The sequence below is a fragment of the Carassius carassius genome, chromosome 8, assembly GCF_963082965.1.
Source record: "Carassius carassius chromosome 8, fCarCar2.1, whole genome shotgun sequence".
NCBI lineage: Eukaryota > Metazoa > Chordata > Actinopteri > Cypriniformes > Cyprinidae > Carassius > Carassius carassius.
The window spans coordinates 36,553,914-36,567,351 of record NC_081762.1 but is presented as its reverse complement, the minus strand read 5'-3'; the positions used below and the strand labels follow the sequence as shown (position 1 = coordinate 36,567,351).

General features: G+C 49.4%; 21 non-coding genes across 21 annotated transcripts; 6 read left to right on the top strand and 15 right to left on the bottom strand.

Moving 5' to 3' along the window:
- Nucleotides 1-227: 227 nt before the first annotated feature.
- Nucleotides 228-299, top strand: trnad-guc (transfer RNA aspartic acid (anticodon GUC)). Its single transcript has one exon. It is a non-coding gene; the product is annotated as a tRNA-Asp (tRNA).
- Nucleotides 300-402: 103 nt separating this feature from the next.
- Nucleotides 403-474, bottom strand: trnag-ucc (transfer RNA glycine (anticodon UCC)). Its single transcript has one exon. It is a non-coding gene; the product is annotated as a tRNA-Gly (tRNA).
- Nucleotides 475-767: 293 nt separating this feature from the next.
- On the bottom strand, nucleotides 768-882 carry LOC132146005 (U5 spliceosomal RNA). Its single transcript, XR_009434759.1, has one exon. It is a non-coding gene; the product is annotated as a U5 spliceosomal RNA (small nuclear RNA).
- A 1,249-nt stretch (nucleotides 883-2,131) lies between these two features.
- Nucleotides 2,132-2,203, bottom strand: trnag-ucc (transfer RNA glycine (anticodon UCC)). Its single transcript has one exon. It is a non-coding gene; the product is annotated as a tRNA-Gly (tRNA).
- A 293-nt stretch (nucleotides 2,204-2,496) lies between these two features.
- Nucleotides 2,497-2,611, bottom strand: LOC132145894 (U5 spliceosomal RNA). The gene has a single exon (XR_009434654.1). It is a non-coding gene; the product is annotated as a U5 spliceosomal RNA (small nuclear RNA).
- A 1,619-nt stretch (nucleotides 2,612-4,230) lies between these two features.
- On the bottom strand, nucleotides 4,231-4,346 carry LOC132145902 (U5 spliceosomal RNA). Its single transcript, XR_009434662.1, has one exon. It is a non-coding gene; the product is annotated as a U5 spliceosomal RNA (small nuclear RNA).
- Nucleotides 4,347-5,412: 1,066 nt separating this feature from the next.
- Nucleotides 5,413-5,484, top strand: trnad-guc (transfer RNA aspartic acid (anticodon GUC)). Its single transcript has one exon. It is a non-coding gene; the product is annotated as a tRNA-Asp (tRNA).
- Nucleotides 5,485-5,587: 103 nt separating this feature from the next.
- Nucleotides 5,588-5,659, bottom strand: trnar-ucu (transfer RNA arginine (anticodon UCU)). Its single transcript has one exon. It is a non-coding gene; the product is annotated as a tRNA-Arg (tRNA).
- A 293-nt stretch (nucleotides 5,660-5,952) lies between these two features.
- Nucleotides 5,953-6,067, bottom strand: LOC132145850 (U5 spliceosomal RNA). Its single transcript, XR_009434612.1, has one exon. It is a non-coding gene; the product is annotated as a U5 spliceosomal RNA (small nuclear RNA).
- A 1,067-nt stretch (nucleotides 6,068-7,134) lies between these two features.
- trnad-guc (transfer RNA aspartic acid (anticodon GUC)) lies at nucleotides 7,135-7,206 on the top strand. The gene has a single exon. It is a non-coding gene; the product is annotated as a tRNA-Asp (tRNA).
- Nucleotides 7,207-7,309: 103 nt separating this feature from the next.
- trnag-ucc (transfer RNA glycine (anticodon UCC)) lies at nucleotides 7,310-7,381 on the bottom strand. The gene has a single exon. It is a non-coding gene; the product is annotated as a tRNA-Gly (tRNA).
- A 293-nt stretch (nucleotides 7,382-7,674) lies between these two features.
- On the bottom strand, nucleotides 7,675-7,789 carry LOC132146071 (U5 spliceosomal RNA). Its single transcript, XR_009434820.1, has one exon. It is a non-coding gene; the product is annotated as a U5 spliceosomal RNA (small nuclear RNA).
- Nucleotides 7,790-8,859: 1,070 nt separating this feature from the next.
- Nucleotides 8,860-8,931, top strand: trnad-guc (transfer RNA aspartic acid (anticodon GUC)). Its single transcript has one exon. It is a non-coding gene; the product is annotated as a tRNA-Asp (tRNA).
- Nucleotides 8,932-9,034: 103 nt separating this feature from the next.
- Nucleotides 9,035-9,106, bottom strand: trnag-ucc (transfer RNA glycine (anticodon UCC)). Its single transcript has one exon. It is a non-coding gene; the product is annotated as a tRNA-Gly (tRNA).
- A 293-nt stretch (nucleotides 9,107-9,399) lies between these two features.
- LOC132145739 (U5 spliceosomal RNA) lies at nucleotides 9,400-9,514 on the bottom strand. Its single transcript, XR_009434507.1, has one exon. It is a non-coding gene; the product is annotated as a U5 spliceosomal RNA (small nuclear RNA).
- Nucleotides 9,515-10,592: 1,078 nt separating this feature from the next.
- On the top strand, nucleotides 10,593-10,664 carry trnad-guc (transfer RNA aspartic acid (anticodon GUC)). Its single transcript has one exon. It is a non-coding gene; the product is annotated as a tRNA-Asp (tRNA).
- A 103-nt stretch (nucleotides 10,665-10,767) lies between these two features.
- trnag-ucc (transfer RNA glycine (anticodon UCC)) lies at nucleotides 10,768-10,839 on the bottom strand. The gene has a single exon. It is a non-coding gene; the product is annotated as a tRNA-Gly (tRNA).
- Nucleotides 10,840-11,125: 286 nt separating this feature from the next.
- On the bottom strand, nucleotides 11,126-11,240 carry LOC132145778 (U5 spliceosomal RNA). The gene has a single exon (XR_009434545.1). It is a non-coding gene; the product is annotated as a U5 spliceosomal RNA (small nuclear RNA).
- Nucleotides 11,241-12,314: 1,074 nt separating this feature from the next.
- trnad-guc (transfer RNA aspartic acid (anticodon GUC)) lies at nucleotides 12,315-12,386 on the top strand. Its single transcript has one exon. It is a non-coding gene; the product is annotated as a tRNA-Asp (tRNA).
- Nucleotides 12,387-12,489: 103 nt separating this feature from the next.
- On the bottom strand, nucleotides 12,490-12,561 carry trnag-ucc (transfer RNA glycine (anticodon UCC)). The gene has a single exon. It is a non-coding gene; the product is annotated as a tRNA-Gly (tRNA).
- A 292-nt stretch (nucleotides 12,562-12,853) lies between these two features.
- On the bottom strand, nucleotides 12,854-12,968 carry LOC132145938 (U5 spliceosomal RNA). Its single transcript, XR_009434697.1, has one exon. It is a non-coding gene; the product is annotated as a U5 spliceosomal RNA (small nuclear RNA).
- Nucleotides 12,969-13,438: the final 470 nt, after the last annotated feature.

The following is a 13,438-nucleotide window of genomic DNA, read 5'->3' as shown; positions in this document are numbered from 1 at the left end:
TCCTTTTTGTTTAAAGCGCAATTTAAAAAAAAAAAAAAAAAAAAAAGAGTCCAAACAATGACCCCTGCAACGGGTAGTGTTCCAAATGTTATGCGACTTTAGCTAATGATGGGTCCATCCGGAATTTGACGGTGCTAGGGCTGTGTCAGCTTCAGAAAAAGCCATGCATTGTTCAGTTATGTCGGTGCAGTAGCGTCGGTTGGGGGAGAAACGGCAGCATGCGCAGCTCCTCGTTAGTATAGTGGACAGTATCTCCGCCTGTCACGCGGAAGACCGGGGTTCGATTCCCCGACGGGGAGAGCTAGCTCTTTTCGGCTTCCGAACGATCCATCCAAAAGTTTTGGGAGGAGCCACAGGTCACAGAAGGAGTTCTGCTTCGACATCAGCCCGAGCCAAAGGACGTGCGTTGGCCGGGAATCGAACCCAGGTCAACTGCTTGGAAGGCAGCTATGCTCACCACTATACCACCAACGCAGTCACCAGTCAGCCACTTGCGCCGTCGTTAAGAAGGCTCGAAGTGCACGAGTCGCCGATAGGGCTAGAGGAGCTGATGAGATCTTTGTTTGGACCCGTCACTAAAGAGAGCCTTCCAGAGTTTGCATCCCGTCACGTACAAGAAAGTGCTGCCTTCCCATGCCAGCTAAATAAACATTAAGTGCTGACAGCGCAAACGCAGAGAGTGCAAATACAGACGAAGACCAGTGGCACGCCCTCGTGCAGCGTGTTGGCGGACGGCCAAATTGATTCTGCTCTTGACATTTCGATGTAGCTCTGCTGTGAGCAGAGCACCCAAAAATACAGGTCACTCGCAAGAGTTCCCCTCCATGGAAATCTTTAGTAAAAGGCGAAAGATTTATGCGACAATGAAGAGAAACTCGAGCTGTGTCTACGACCACTCCGGCCTGTGCGATGCGTCTGGTAAAACACTACGCTCGCCAAGGGTCATCAAGGGTGACGACGCCTGCCCACATGCGTTTCGTCAGCCCCCCCCCCCACTCCAAAAGGGAGAAGTAAAACTCACAAAAGTCCACTCGGTCCACCAATAACCACAAGCCCAATCAAGGCAATCTCTTTCTCATGCCTCCATCTGAAAAGTTGGAGAAAATCTTATATGAATAAAAGAGTCTTTTAAAGAAATCCCTTATTCCAAGGTCACCGTAGCCACCAGATCCAGTCTGTATCCAGATCAGTGGGCCGCTTCAGTCACCCGGATCCAGTCAGTATCCAGACAAGATGGTTGATCAACACCTAGAAAGGACCTCTATGGACCTGAAACACAGCGGAGACCGGGACAACTAGATGAGCCCCAGATACAGATCCCCTGTAAAGACCTTGTCTCAGACGACCACCAGGACAAGACCACAGGAAACAGATGATTCTTCTGCACAGTCTGACTTTTCTGCAGCCTGGAGCTGATTTGCTGGTTTCTTCTGACCAGAGGAGAACTGTCTCCCCGACTGAGCCTGGTTTCTCACCGGGTTTTTTCTCCATTTTTTCACCGATCGAGTTTTGGTTCCTTGCCTCTGTCGCCTCTGGCAGGCATAGCTGGGGACACTTCATGTACAGCGATATCGTTGACTTGATTGCAAATTATTGCACAGATACTATTTAAACTGAACTTAGCTGAATGATGACATCACCGATTTCAATGACGAAATGCCTTTAACTGTCATTTTGCTTTATTGACGCACTGTGTTCCTAATTAATGTTGTTCAGTTGCATTGGCACAATCCTTTTTGTTTAAAGCGCAATTTAAAAAAAAAAAAAAAAAAAAAGAGTCCAAACAATGACCCCTGCAACGGGTAGTGTTCCAAATGTTATGCGACTTTAGCTAATGATGGGTCCATCCGGAATTTGACGGTGCTAGGGCTGTGTCAGCGTCAGAAAAAACCATGCATTGTTCAGTTATGTCGGTGCAGTAGCGTCGGTTGGGGGAGAAACGGCAGCATGCGCAGCTCCTCGTTAGTATAGTGGACAGTATCTCCGCCTGTCACGTGGAAGACCGGGGTTCGATTCACCGACGGGGAGAGCTAGCTCTTTTCGGCTTCCGAATGATCCATCCAAAAGTTTTGGGAGGAGCCACAGGTCACAGAAGGAGTTCTGCTTCGACATCAGCCCGAGCCAAAGGACATGCGTTGGCCGGGAATCGAACCCGGGTCAACTGCTTGGAAGGCAGCTATGCTCACCACTATACCACCAACGCAGTCAGCAGTCAGCCATTTGCGCCGTCGCTAAGAAGGCTCGAAGTGCACGAGTCGCCGATAGGGCAAGAGGAGCTGATGAGATCTTTGTTTGGACCCGTCACTAAAGAGAGCCTTCCAGAGTTTGCATCCCGTCACGTACAAGAAAGTGCGGCCTTCCCATGCCAGCTAAATAAACATTAAGTGCTGACAGCGCAAACGCAGAGAGTGCAAATACAGACGAAGACCAGTGACACGCCCTCCTGCAGCGTGTTGGCGGACGGCCAAATTGATCCTGCTCTTGACATTTCGATGTAGCTCTGCTGTGAGCAGAGCACCCAAAAATACAGGTCACTCGCAAAAGTTCCCCTCCACGGAAATCTTTAGTAAAAGGCGAAAGATTTAGGCGATAATGAAGAGAAACTCGAGCTGTGTCTACGACCACTCCGGCCTGTGCGCTGCCTCTGGTAAACCACTACGCTCGCCAAGGGTCATCAAGGGTGACGACACCTGCCCACATGCGTTTCGTCAGCCCCCCCCCCCCACTCCAAAAGGGAGGAGTAAAACTCACAAAAGTCCACTCGGTCCACCAATAACCACAAGCCCAATCAAGGCAATCTCTTTCTCATGCCTCCATCTGAAAAGTTGGAGAAAATCTTATATGAATAAAAGAGTCTTTTAAAGAAATCCCTTATTCCGAGGTCACCGTAGCCACCAGATCCAGTCTGTATCCAGATCAGTGGGCCGCTTCAGTCACCCGGATCCAGTCAGTATCCAGACAAGATGGTTGATCAACACCTAGAAAGGACCTCTATGGCCCTGAAACACAGCGGAGACCGGGACAACTAGATGAGCCCCAGATACAGATCCCCTGTAAAGACCTTGTCTCAGACGACCACCAGGACAAGACCACAGGAAACAGATGATTCTTCTGCACAGTCTGACTTTTCTGCAGCCTGGAGCTGATTTGCTGGTTTCTTCTGACCAGAGGAGAACTGTCTCCCCGACTGATCCTGGTTTCTCACCGGGTTTTTTCTCCATTTTTTCACCGATCGAGTTTTGGTTCCTTGCCTCTGTCGCCTCTGGCAGGCATAGCTGGGGACACTTCATGTACAGCGATATCGTTGACTTGATTGCAAATTATTGCACAGATATTATTTAAACTGAACTTAGCTGAATGATGACATCACCGATTTCAATGACGAAATGCCTTTAACTGTCATTTTGCTTTTTTGACGCACTGTGTTCCTAATTAATGTTGTTCAGTTGCATTGGCACAATCCTTTTTGTTTAAAGCGCAATTTAAAAAAAAAAAAAAAAAAGAGTCCAAACAATGACCCCTGCAACGGGTAGTGTTCCAAATGTTATGCGACTTTAGCTAATGATGGGTCCATCCAGAATTTGACGGTGCTAGGGCTGTGTCAGCGTCAGAAAAAACCATGCATTGTTCAGTTATGTCGGTGCAGTAGCGTCAGTTGGGGGAGAAACGGCAGCATGCGCAGCTCCTCGTTAGTATAGTGGACAGTATCTCCGCCTGTCACGCAGAAGACCGGGGTTCGATTCCCCGACGGGGAGAGCTAGCTCTTTTCGGCTTCCGAATGATCCATCCAAAAGTTTTGGGAGGAGCCACAGGTCACAGAAGGAGTTCTGCTTCGACATCAGCCCGAGCCAAAGGACATGAGTTGGCCGGGAATCGAACCCGGGTCAACTGCTTGGAAGGCAGCTATGCTCACCACTATACCACCAACGCAGTCAGCAGTCAGCAGTCAGCCACTTGCGCCGTCGCTAAGAAGGCTCGAAGTGCACGAGTCGCCGATAGGGCTAGAGGAGCTGATGAGATCTTTGTTTGGACCCGTCACTAAAGAGAGCCTTCCAGAGTTTGCATCCCGTCACGTACAAGAAAGTGCTGCCTTCCCATGCCAGCTAAATAAACATTAAGTGCTGACAGCGCAAACGCAGAGAGTGCAAATACAGACGAAGACCAGTGGCACGCCCTCCTGCAGCGTGTTGGCAGATGGCCAAATTGATTCTGCTCTTGACATTTCGATGTAGCTCTGCTGTGAGCAGAGCACCCAAAAAAACAGGTCACTCACAAAAGTTCCCCTCCACGGAAATCTTTAGTAAAAGGCGAAAGATTTATGCGGCAATGAAGAGAAACTCGAGCTGTGTCTACGACCACTCCGGCCTGTGCGCTGCCTCTGGTAAACCACTACGCTCGCCAAGGGTCATCAAGGGTGACGACGCCTGCCCACATGCGTTTCGTCAGCCCCCCCCCCACTCCAAAAGGGAGGAGTAAAACTCACAAAAGTCCACTCGGTCCACCAATAACCACAAGCCCAATCAAGGCAATCTCTTTCTCATGCCTCCATCTGAAAAGTTGGAGAAAATCTTATATGAATAAAAGAGTCTTTTAAAGAAATCCCTTATTCCGAGGTCACCGTAGCCACCAGATCCAGTCTGTATCCAGATCAGTGGGCCGCTTCAGTCACCCGGATCCAGTCAGTATCCAGACAAGATGGTTGATCAACACCTAGAAAGGACCTCTATGGCCCTGAAACACAGCGGAGACCGGGACAACTAGATGAGCCCCAGATACAGATCCCCTGTAAAGACCTTGTCTCAGACGACCACCAGGACAAGACCACAGGAAACAGATGATTCTTCTGCACAGTCTGACTTTTCTGCAGCCTGGAGCTGATTTGCTGGTTTCTTCTGACCAGAGGAGAACTGTCTCCCCGACTGAGCCTGGTTTCTCACCGGGTTTTTTCTCCATTTTTTCACCGATCGAGTTTTGGTTCCTTGCCTCTGTCGCCTCTGGCAGGCATAGCTGGGGACACTTCATGTACAGCGATATCGTTGACTTGATTGCAAATTATTGCACAGATACTATTTAAACTGAACTTAGCTGACATCACCGATTTCAATGACGAAATGCCTTTAACTGTCATTTTGCTTTTTTGACACACTGTGTTCCTAATTAATGTTGTTCAGTTGCATTGACACAATCCTTTTTGTTTAAAGCGCAATTTAAAAAAAAAAAAAAAAAAAAAAGAGTCCAAACAATGACCCCTGCAACGGGTAGTGTTCCAAATGTTATGCGACTTTAGCTAATGATGGGTCCATCCGGAATTTGACGGTGCTAGGGCTGTGTCAGCTTCAGAAAAAGCCATGCATTGTTCAGTTATGTCGGTGCAGTAGCGTCGGTTGGGGGAGAAACGGCAGCATGCGCAGCTCCTCGTTAGTATAGTGGACAGTATCTCCGCCTGTCACGCGGAAGACCGGGGTTCGATTCCCCGACGGGGAGAGCTAGCTCTTTTCGGCTTCCGAATGATCCATCCAAAAGTTTTGGGAGGAGCCACAGGTCACAGAAGGAGTTCTGCTTCGACATCAGCCCGAGCCAAAGGACATGCGTTGGCCGGGAATCGAACCCGGGTCAACTGCTAAGAAGGCAGCTATGCTCACCACTATACCACCAACGCAGTCAGCAGTCAGCCACTTGCGCCGTCGCTAAGAAGGCTCGAAGTGCACGAGTCGCCGATAGGGCAAGAGGAGCTGATGAGATCTTTGTTTGGACCCGTCACTAAAGAGAGCCTTCCAGAGTTTGCATCCCGTCACGTACAAGAAAGTGCGGCCTTCCCATGCCAGCTAAATAAACATTAAGTGCTGACAGCGCAAACGCAGAGAGTGCAAATACAGACGAAGACCAGTGGCACGCCCTCCTGCAGCGTGTTGGCGGACGGCCAAATTGATTCTGCTCTTGACATTTCGATGTAGCTCTGCTGTGAGCAGAGCACCCAAAAATACAGGTCACTCGCAAAAGTTCCCCTCCACGGAAATCTTTAGTAAAAGGCGAAAGATTTATGCGACAATGAAGAGAAACTCGAGCTGTGTCTACGACCACTCCGGCCTGTGCTTTGCCTCTGGTAAACCACTACGCTCGCCAAGGGTCATCAAGGGTGACGACGCCTGCCCACATGCGTTTCGTCAGCCCCCCCCCCCCCCACTCCAAAAGGGAGCAGTAAAACTCACAAAAGTCCACTCGGTCCACCAATAACCACAAGCCCAATCAAGGCAATCTCTTTCTCATGCCTCCATCTGAAAAGTTGGAGAAAATCTTATATGAATAAAAGAGTCTTTTAAAGAAATCCCTTATTCCGAGGTCACCGTAGCCACCAGATCCAGTCTGTATCCAGATCAGTGGGCCGCTTCAGTCACCCGGATCCAGTCAGTATCCAGACAAGATGGTTGATCAACACCTAGAAAGGACCTCTATGGCCCTGAAACACAGCGGAGACCGGGACAACTAGATGAGCCCCAGATACAGATCCCCTGTAAAGACCTTGTCTCAGACGACCACCAGGACAAGACCACAGGAAACAGATGATTCTTCTGCACAGTCTGACTTTTCTGCAGCCTGGAGCTGATTTGCTGGTTTCTTTTGACCAGAGGAGAACTGTCTCCCCGACTGAGCCTGGTTTCTCACCGGGTTTTTTCTCCATTTTTTCACCGATCGAGTTTTGGTTCCTTGCCTCTGTCGCCTCTGGCAGGCATAGCTGGGGACACTTCATGTACAGCGATAACGTTGACTTGATTGCAAATTATTGCACAGATACTATTTAAACTGAACTTAGCTGAATGATGACATCACCGATTTCAATGACGAAATGCCTTTAACTGTCATTTTGCTTTATTGACGCACTGTGTTCCTAATTAATGTTGTTCAGTTGCATTGACACAATCCTTTTTGTTTAAAGCGCAATTTAAAAAAAAAAAGAGTCCAAACAATGACCCCTGCAACGGGTAGTGATCCAAATGTTATGCGACTTTAGCTAATGATGGGTCCATCCGGAATTTGACGGTGCTAGGGCTGTGTCAGCGTCAGAAAAAGCCATGCATTGTTCAGTTATGTCGGTGCAGTAGCGTCGGTTGGGGGAGAAACGGCAGCATGCGCAGCTCCTCGTTAGTATAGTGGACAGTATCTCCGCCTGTCACGCGGAAGACCGGGGTTCGATTCCCCGACGGGGAGAGCTAGCTCTTTTCGGCTTCCGAACGATCCATCCAAAAGTTTTGGGAGGAGCCACAGGTCACAGAAGGAGTTCTGCTTCGACATCAGCCCGAGCCAAAGGACATGCGTTGGCCGGGAATCGAACCCGGGTCAACTGCTTGGAAGGCAGCTATGCTCACCACTATACCACCAACGCAGTCAGCAGTCAGCCACTTGCGCCGTCGCTAAGAAGGCTCGAAGTGCACGAGTCGCCGATAGGGCTAGAGGAGCTGATGAGATCTTTGTTTGGACCCGTCACTAAAGACAGCCTTCCAGAGTTTGCATCCCGTCACGTACAAGAAAGTGCTGCCTTCCCATGCCAGCTAAATAAACATTAAGTGCTGACAGCGCAAACGCAGAGTGTGCAAATACAGACGAATACCAGTGGCACGCCCTCCTGCAGCGTGTTGGCGGACGGCCAAATTGATTCTGCTCTTGACATTTCGATGTAGCTCTGCTGTGAGCAGAGCACCCAAAAATACAGGTCACTCGCAAAAGTTCTCCTCCATGGAAATCTTTAGTAAAAGGCGAAAGATTTATGCGACAATGAAGAGAAACTCGAGCTGTGTCTACGACCACTCCGGCCTGTGCGATGCCTCTGGTAAACCACTACGCTCGCCAAGGGTCATCAAGGGTGACGACGCCTGCCCACATGCGTTTCGTCAGCCCCCCCCCCCCCCCCACTCCAAAAGGGAGAAGTAAAACTCACAAAAGTCCACTCGGTCCACCAATAACCACAAGCCCAATCACGGCAATCTCTTTCTCATGCCTCCATCTGAAAAGTTGGAGAAAATCTTATATGAATAAAAGAGTCTTTTAAAGAAATCCCTTATTCCGAGGTCACCGTAGCCACCAGATCCAGTCTGTATCCAGATCAGTGGGCCGCTTCAGTCACCCGGATCCAGTCAGTATCCAGACAAGATGGTTGATCAACACCTAGAAAGGACCTCTATGGCCCTGAAACACAGCGGAGACCGGGACAACTAGATGAGCCCCAGATACAGATCCCCTGTAAAGACCTTGTCTCAGACGACCACCAGGACAAGACCACAGGAAACAGATGATTCTTCTGCACAGTCTGACTTTTCTGCAGCCTGGAGCTGATTTGCTGGTTTCTTCTGACCAGAGGAGAACTGTCTCCCCGACTGAGCCTGGTTTCTCACCGGGTTTTTTCTCCATTTTTTCACCGATCGAGTTTTGGTTCCTTGCCTCTGTCGCCTCTGGCAGGCATAGCTGGGGACACTTCATGTACAGCGATATCGTTGACTTGATTGCAAATTATTGCACAGATACTATTTAAACTGAACTTAGCTGAATGATGACATCACCGATTTCAATGACGAAATGCCTTTAACTGTCATTTTGCTTTATTGACGCACTGTGTTCCTAATTAATGTTGTTCAGTTGCATTGACACAATCCTTTTTGTTTAAAGCGCAATTTAAAAAAAAAAAAGAGTCCAAACAATGACCCCTGCAACGGGTAGTGTTCCAAATGTTATGCGACTTTAGCTAATGATGGGTCCATCCGGAATTTGACGGTGCTAGGGCTGTGTCAGCGTCAGAAAAAGCCATGCATTGTTCAGTTATGTCGGTGCAGTAGCGTTGGTTGGGGGAGAAACGGCAGCATGCGCAGCTCCTCGTTAGTATAGTGGACAGTATCTCCGCCTGTCACGCGGAAGACCGGGGTTCGATTCCCCGACGGGGAGAGCTAGCTCTTTTCGGCTTCCGAACGATGCATCCAAAAGTTTTGGGAGGAGCCACAGGTCACAGAAGGAGTTCTGCTTCGACATCAGCCCGAGCCAAAGGACATGCGTTGGCCGGGAATCGAACCCAGGTCAACTGCTTGGAAGGCAGCTATGCTCACCACTATACCACCAACGCAGTCAGCAGTCAGCCACTTGCGCCGTCGCTAAGAAGGCTCGAAGTGCACGAGTCGCCGATAGGGCTAGAGGAGCTGATGAGATCTTTGTTTGGACCCGTCACTAAAGAGAGCCTTCCAGAGTTTGCATCCCGTCACGTACAAGAAAGTGCTGCCTTCCCATGCCAGCTAAATAAACATTAAGTGCTGACAGCGCAAACGCAGAGAGTGCAAATACAGACGAAGACCAGTGGCACGCCCTCCTGCAGCGTGTTGGCGGACGGCCAAATTGATTCTGCTCTTGACATTTCGATATAGCTCTGCTGTGAGCAGAGCACCCAAAAATACAGGTCACTCGCAAAAGTTCCCCTCCACGGAAATCTTTAGTAAAAGGCGAAAGATTTATGCGATAATGAAGAGAAACTCGAGCTGTGTCTACGACCACTCCGGCCTGTGCGCTGCCTCTGGTAAACCACTACGCTCGCCAAGGGTCATCAAGGGTGACGACGCCTGCCCACATGCGTTTCGTCAGCCCCCCCCCCCCCCCACTCCAAAAGGGAGGAGTAAAACTCACAAAAGTCCACTCGGTCCACCAATAACCACAAGCCCAATCAAGGCAATCTCTTTCTCATGCCTCCATCTGAAAAGTTGGAGAAAATCTTATATGAATAAAAGAGTCTTTTAAAGAAATCCCTTATTCCGAGGTCACCGTAGCCACCAGATCCAGTCTGTATCCAGATCAGTGGGCCGCTTCAGTCACCCGGACCCAGTCAGTATCCAGACAAGATGGTTGATCAACACCTAGAAAGGACCTCTATGGCCCTGAAACACAGCGGAGACCGGGACAACTAGATGAGCCCCAGATACAGATCCCCTGTAAAGACCTTGTCTCAGACGACCACCAGGACAAGACCACAGGAAACAGATGATTCTTCTGCACAGTCTGACTTTTCTGCAGCCTGGAGCTGATTTGCTGGTTTCTTCTGACCAGAGGAGAACTGTCTCCCCGACTGAGCCTGGTTTCTCACCGGGTTTTTTCTCCATTTTTTCACCGATCGAGTTTTGGTTCCTTGCCTCTGTCGCCTCTGGCAGGCATAGCTGGGGACACTTCATGTACAGCGATATCGTTGACTTGATTGCAAATTATTGCACAGATACTATTTAAACTGAACTTAGCTGAATGATGACATCACCGATTTCAATGACGAAATGCCTTTAACTGTCATTTTGCTTTTTTGACGCACTGTGTTCCTAATTAATGTTGTTCAGTTGCATTGGCACAATCCTTTTTGTTTAAAGCGCAATTTAAAAAAAAAAAAAAAAAAAAAGAGTCCAAACAATGACCCCTGCAACGGGTAGTGTTCCAAATGTTATGCGACTTTAGCTAATGATGGGTCCATCCAGAATTTGACGGTGCTAGGGCTGTGTCAGCGTCAGAAAAAACCATGCATTGTTCAGTTATGTCGGTGCAGTAGCGTCGGTTGGGGGAGAAACGGCAGCATGCGCAGCTCCTCGTTAGTATAGTGGACAGTATCTCCGCCTGTCACGCGGAAGACCGGGGTTCGATTCCCCGACGGGGAGAGCTAGCTCTTTTCGGCTTCCGAATGATCCATCCAAAAGTTTTGGGAGGAGCCACAGGTCACAGAAGGAGTTCTGCTTCGACATCAGCCCGAGCCAAAGGACATGCGTTGGCCGGGAATCGAACCCGGGTCAACTGCTTGGAAGGCAGCTATGCTCACCACTATACCACCAACGCAGTCAGCCACTTGCGCCGTCGCTAAGAATGCTCGAAGTGCACGAGTCGCCGATAGGGCTAGAGGAGCTGATGAGATCTTTGTTTGGACCCGTCACTAAAGAGAGCCTTCCAGAGTTTGCATCCCGTCACGTACAAGAAAGTGCTGCCTTTCCATGCCAGCTAAATAAACATTAAGTGCTGACAGCGCAACCGCAGAGAGTGCAAATACAGACGAAGACCAGTGGCACGCCCTCCTGCAGCGTGTTGGCGGACGACCAAACTGATTCTGCTCTTGACATTTCGATGTAGCTCTGCTATGAGCAGAGCACCCAAAAATACAGGTCACTCGCAAAAGTTCCCCTCCACGGAAATCTTTAGTAAAAGGCGAAAGATTTATGCGACAATGAAGAGAAACTCGAGCTGTGTCTACGACCACTCCGGCCTGTGCGATGCCTCTGGTAAACCACTACGCTCGCCAAGGGTCATCAAGGGTGACGACGCCTGCCCACATGCGTTTCGTCAGCCCCCCCCCGCCCCCCCCACTCCAAAAGGGAGGAGTAAATCTCACAAAAGTCCACTCGGTCCACCAATAACCACAAGCCCAATCAAGGCAATCTCTTTCTCATGCCTCCATCTGAAAAGTTGGAGAAAATCTTATATGAATAAAAGAGTCTTTTAAAGAAATCCCTTATTCCGAGGTCACCGTAGCCACCAGATCCAGTCTGTATCCAGATCAGTGGGCCGCTTCAGTCACCCGGATCCAGTCAGTATCCAGACAAGATGGTTGATCAACACCTAGAAAGGACCTCTATGGCCCTGAAACACAGCGGAGACTGGGACAACTAGATGAGCCCCAGATACAGATCCCCTGTAAAGACCTTGTCTCAGACGACCACCAGGACAAGACCACAGGAAACAGATGATTCTTCTGCACAGTCTGACTTTTCTGCAGCCTGGAGCTGATTTGCTGGTTTCTTCTGACCAGAGGAGAACTGTCTCCCCGACTGAGCCTGGTTTCTCACCGGGTTTTTTCTCCATTTTTTCACCGATCGAGTTTTGGTTCCTTGCCTCTGTCGCCTCTGGCAGGCATAGCTGGGGACACTTCATGTACAGCGATATCGTTGACTTGATTGCAAATTATTGCACAGATACTATTTAAACTGAACTTAGCTGAATGATGACATCACCGATTTCAATGACGAAATGCCTTTAACTGTCATTTTGCTTTATTGACGCACTGTGTTCCTAATTAATGTTGTTCAGTTGCATTGACACAATCCTTTTTGTTTAAAGCGTGATTTAAAAAAAAAAAAAAGAGTCCAAACAATGACCCCTGCAACGGGTAGTGTTCCAAATGTTATGCGACTTTAGCTAATGATGGGTCCATCCGGAATTTGACGGTGCTAGGGCTGTGTCAGCGTCAGAAAAAGCCATGCATTGTTCAGTTATGTCGGTGCAGTAGCGTCGGTTGGGGGAGAAACGGCAGCATGCGCAGCTCCTCGTTAGTATAGTGGACAGTATCTCCGCCTGTCATGCGGAAGACCGGGGTTCGATTCCCCGACGGGGAGAGCTAGCTCTTTTCGGCTTCCGAATGATCCATCCAAAAGTTTTGGGAGGAGCCACAGGTCACAGAAGGAGTTCTGCTTCGACATCAGCCCGAGCCAAAGCACATGCGTTGGCCGGGAATCGAACCCGGGTCAACTGCTTGGAAGGCAGCTATGCTCACCACTATACCACCAACGCAGTCAGCAGTTAGCCACTTGCGCCGTCGCTAAGAAGGCTCGAAGTGCACGAGTGCCGATAGGGCTAGAGGAGCTGATGAGATCTTTGTTTGGACCCGTCACTAAAGAGAGCCTTCCAGAGTTTGCATCCCGTCACGTACAAGAAAGTGCTGCCTTCCCATGCCAGCTAAATAAACATTAAGTGCTGACAGCGCAAACGCAGAGAGTGCAAATACAGACGAAGACCAGTGGCAAGCCCTCCTGCAGCGTGTTGGCGGACGGCCAAATTGATTCTACTCTTGACATTTCGATGTAGCTCTGCTCTGAGCAGAGCACCCAAAAATACAGGTCACTCGCAAAAGTTCCCCTCAACGGAAATCTTTAGTAAAAGGCGAAAGATTTATGCGACAATGAAGAGAAACTCGAGCTGTGTCTACGACCACTCCGGCCTGTGCGCTGCCTCTGGTAAACCACTACGCTCGCCAAGGGTCATCAAGGGTGACGACGCCTGCCCACTTGCGTTTCGTCAGCCCCCCCCCCCCCCCACTCCAAAAGGGAGGAGTAAAACTCACAAAAGTCCACTCGGTCCACCAATAACCACAAGCCCAATCAAGGCAATCTCTTTCTCATGCCTCCATCTGAAAAGTTGGAGAAAATCTTATATGAATAAAAGAGTCTTTTAAAGAAATCCCTTATTCCGAGGTCACCGTAGCCACCAGATCCAGTCTGTATCCATATCAGTGGGCCGCTTCAGTCACCCGGATCCAGTCAGTATCCAGACAAGATGGTTGATCAACACCTAGAAAGGACCTCTATGGCCCTGAAACACAGCGGAGACCGGGACAACTAGATGAGCCCCAGATACAGATCCCCTGTAAAGACCTTGTCTCAGACGACCA